The sequence below is a fragment of the Oratosquilla oratoria genome, chromosome 35 (genome assembly GCF_046742065.1).
Source record: "Oratosquilla oratoria isolate Oo_2021 chromosome 35, ASM4674206v1, whole genome shotgun sequence".
NCBI classification, from domain to species: domain Eukaryota; kingdom Metazoa; phylum Arthropoda; class Malacostraca; order Stomatopoda; family Squillidae; genus Oratosquilla; species Oratosquilla oratoria.
Window position 1 is genome coordinate 41,041,657 of NC_134811.1, and position 5,000 is coordinate 41,046,656.

Consider the following 5,000-nt stretch of genomic DNA (forward strand, 5'->3'; position numbering starts at 1 on the left):
TAGATAAATGCAAAGATCAGCCAAAGCTATTCTACCGGTATGTAAATGGTAAACTTAAAACCAAACAGGAACTAGTGAAACTACGCCAAGGAAATATAGAATACACAGAAGAATTAGAGATGGCCGAAATCATGAACAACCACTTTAAATCTGTCTTCACCAGAGAGAAAATACAAAATTGGGACGTAGATAATAACAAACATTCTCTCCACATGAGTGAATTTACAACATCAGAAGAAGAAATATCAGAACATCTATCAAAACTGGACGTCAGAAAATCACATGGCCCGGATGGAATTGCAAATTGGATTCTAAAAGAATGCAAAGAAGAGCTAACGGACAAAATACACATCATAATAAATAGCTCACTCAAGGAAGGAAAGATACCTAATGACTGGAAAAATGCTAACATTGTACCAATATATAAAGGAGGAAACAAGGAAGAACCCACCAACTATAGACCAGTATCACTAACAAGCACTATAGCCAAAATTTGTGAGAAAATCATCAAGAATAGATGGGTAAAACACCTGGAAGACAACAACATATTAAACCTAAGACAATTCGGGTTCAGACAAGGTAGATCATGCACCACAAACTTGATATGCTTCTACTCAAGACTAATAGACATAGTGCAAGAAAGAAACGGATGGGCTGATTGTGCATTCCTAGACTTGCAAAAAGCATTTGACAAAGTACCACACAGAAAACTACTAAAAAAAACTGGAACACATAGGGGGAATACAAGGGAACCTACTAAAATGGATGGAGGACTTCCTGACTGGAAGAAAGATGAGAGTAGTACTCAGAGAAAAATATTCAGATTGGAAAGAGGTGATCAGTGGAGTACCGCAAGGATCTGTACTGGCTCCAATAATGTTTGCTATCTATATGAATGATATGGACGAGGGCGTGAACTGTTACATGAGCTTCTTTGCTGATGACGCCAAACTGTTAAGGAAAGTAGAAACTGATAAGGACTGTGAAGCACTGCAAGAAGATCTGAATAGGGTATGGAACTGGAGTCAGAAATGGGAAGTAGATTTTAATACTAAGAAGTGTAGCATAATGGAGTTTGGAAAAAGCAAAAACAGAATATCAAGAAATTATACAATTGGAACCAAGGAAGTAAAGAAAGTAGGATCCGAAAAAGACTTGGATTATTATCACAAACGACTTGTCCTATGATACACAGATTAACAAAATTGTCGGGGAGACTTACAACTTGCTAAGATCAATAAAAGTGGCTTTTGCTTACCTGGACAAAGACATGATAAAAAAGAAATTGGTTACATTGATAAGGCCTAGACTAGAGTATGCGGCGACATTGTGGTCGACATTGTGTTAGGAATCACATTGGTCCACTATTATCTGCTGACGGTCAACTTGAATATTCAAATGAAGTAATGTGTAATATCTTAAACAATTATTTTAGCTCGGTATTCGTAAACGAAACACCTCAAAGTCAATTCCAAACTGAAACCTGTGAAAAGTCTGGGTAAACTTACTCACTACGGTAAATATAACAAAAGAAAAAATTAAAAGGTGTATAGACAAACTCAAAGTTAATAAAACACCAGGGCCTGACGGTTGGCATCCAAGAATCTTAAAGGAAATTAAAAATGAGATTGTTGTTCCATTAGAAATTATTTTCAAGAAATCCATCATATCCGGAGATGTTCCAAGAGAACAGAAGCTAGCTAACGTTACTCCCATATTCAAAAAAGGTGACAAAAAGAAACCAAATAACTATAGGCCCATAAGTTTGACTTCAATCGTAGGAAAAATAATGGAAACTATCATCAGAGATGCTATCGAACATCATTTAGAAAGTAACCGTTTGATAAATGATAGCCAGCATGGTTTCAGACGGAAACGTTCTTGCGTGACTAACTTACTCGAATTCTACAACTCAGTTATCTCGAATTATGACAAAAGAAACAATATAGATTTAATATATCTAGACTTTGCAAAAGCTTTTGATACCGTCCCACACGAAAGACTACTTACTAAATTAGCTTTACATGGAATAAGTGGTAGCCTATTAGGTTGGACTAGTAATTGGTTGAATGGTCGTAAACAGAGAGTTGTTTTAAATGGAAAAACTTCTGGATGGAAAAGTGTTGCAAGTGGAGTTCCTCAGGGTTCCGTTCTTGGGCCACTTCTATTCATAGTATATATAAATGATATAGACCATGGACTAAAATCTACTGTTTCCAAATTTGCTGATGATACAAAACTGTGCGGAATGGCAAATGATCACTCAAACCAATTAGATATTCAAGATGATTTAGATAAATTACAGCAATGGTCTGAAAAGTGGCTAATGAAATTTAACACAGGTAAATGCAAGGTAATGCACATAGGTAAAAATAACAGTAAGTACGATTACAAATTATTTGGAAATTCGTTAACAAAAGTGGATAGTGAAAAAGATCTCGGCGTAATTATCAGTAACGACCTCAAATCATCCAAGCAGTGTATTTCAGCCTCTGAGAAAGCAAATAAGATTCTGGGACTGATTGCGCGATCCTTTGATTTCAAAAGTCCATTACTCATTAACAAGCTATATAAATCGTTAGTTCGTCCACATTTGGAATATGCTGTTTCCGTATGGTCACCGAATCTCATTAAAGACATTGACAGACTGGAAAAAGTACAACGGCGAGCCACAAAACTGATTCCAAATATCAAAAATAAATCATACGAAAATCGACTAAAACACATGAATCTGTTTTCCCTAAAAAAAGCGTAGACTCAGAGGTGACTTGATACAGGTCTTTAAGATTCTAAAGGGAATTGACAACATCAAAAGTGACAAAATTTTCACATTGAATGAGAATCAGACAAGAAACAATGGTCTCAAACTGTCCGGAAATATATTCAATTTGGAAGTGGGTAGAAACAACTTTGCCAACCGTGTAGTTAATGAATGGAATAAACTTCCTGCACAGGTAGTGCAATGTAGTTCAGTTCGAAGCTTTAAGAATCATTTAGATAAATACCTAAGTAAGATGCTGTAATGATTATAATTTATCTTATATTATTTGTTTTTGTTTTGTTATCATTTGTCTGTCTAATTTTCATTTATTATTAGTTATATGTCAATTTATTATTATTTACTACTTACCTGTTTGTTTATTATTTAACTATACCTATGCATTTATTTATGTATTTTATTTGTTATTTACATTATTATATTTTTATTTATTGTTTTATTATTAATATGATTTTTTTTCGCATCCAACCTATATATGGATCAAAAGGTCTCCTGTCGGCATGCTCCGCCTTTGTAATTCTTTGTAAAATAGAAAGAATCCAAAGAGCAACTACAAAAATGGCACCTGCACTTGCAAACCTATCATACGAGGAGAGATTGGCTATACTGGAGCTACCGACACTGGAGGAAAGAAGAGAGAGAGGAGACCTACTGACCATCTACAGAATCATGAAAGGCACAGAGATACTTGATAGAGAAGAATTACTAAACTGGGACAAGAGAAACACAAGAGGACATGGAAGGAAATTAAGAAAACATAGCTATAGAAAAGAACTGAAGAAAAACAGTTTTCCACATAGAGTTTTAGACACTTGGAACAAACTGGATAATGAAATAGTAAGCGCAAAAACCATTCACGAGTTTAAAAGCAAACTAGACACTGAGAGATACAATGGCGGGACAACACGAGCATAGCTCCCCTTCCCGCAAAATACTAGGTAAATACAACTAGGTAAACACACACACACACACACACACACACACACACACACACACACACACACACACACACACACACACACACACACACACACACACACACACACACACACACACACACACACACACACACACACACACACACACACATACACACACTATATATATATATATATATATATATACATATATATACATATATCTGTATATATATATATATATACATATATATATACATATATCTGTATATATATATATATATATATATATATATATGTGTGTGTGTGTGTGTGTGTGTGTGTGTGTGTGTGTGTGTGTGTGTGTGTGTGTGTGTGTGTGTGTGTGTGTGTGTGTGTGTGTGTGTGTGTGTGTGTGTGTGTGTGTGTGTGTGTGTGTGTGTGTGTGTGTATGTATATATATAAAATGGGAGCAAATTCTCTAGTATACATGTGTTATTGAATTCAACAGCATTCTGGCAGTTGATAATCTTAATACTGTATTCTATTTTACTAACAAGGATCCGGTCATTTAGTGGGTGAGCAAAGACAATTTCTCCAAAAGCACCCATTTAATGTCTTATTCAAAATTTCGTCTATGAAGAGTCATCATCAGGAATAATCTGAAAAATGCAAAAATACAAACACACAAATTTTAACAAAAAAATTAAAGGGGTTATAATGATGTAACATAACGGTGAAATTTACTTACTAGACAGAAGAAATTAGGTATAACGCTCATTGCCATCGAACGAAAAATATATACCCCTAGATAATCTGACCGTTATGCCAGGACGTCAGATCATCTAAGAGTATACATTTCTTGTTCGACAACAATTGAGAGCCATTCTTCATTTCTTTTGTAAAGTAAATTTCCCTGTTATGTTATATCGTTATAATCGCTTTAAATTTTGTGTTCATACTTGTGTACTTGTATTGTTTCTATTTTCCATTTTTTCCCTAAAGATGTATCTATGTAGACGAAACGTTGAGTAAGACTTAAATGACTGTATTTGTTGAACTCATCTTTCCTCATCTCTTAAACGACCAGATCCTTGTTAGAAGCCTAGACAATATTAATAAGATTATATATACATATATTATATATATATATATATATATATATATATATATCACAACAAAAATATGTCGTAGCACATTTGTAAAATAATACTGATGACCCACTTTCGGAGAAGAATAAGCGAAGATATAGAGATCTGTATATTTCGATCACTTACTTTGATCCTCTTCAGCAGATATGAGTTACAATAGTAGAGAACAATGTG

The 5,000-nt window shown here is 34.4% G+C and overlaps 1 protein-coding gene across 1 annotated transcript in view; it reads left to right on the top strand.

Annotated features, from left to right (window-relative positions):
- Positions 1 to 5,000, top strand: part of LOC143018753 (uncharacterized) — a 60,030-nt gene that overhangs the window by 43,502 nt on the left and 11,528 nt on the right. The gene's annotated exons all lie outside the window — the stretch shown is intronic.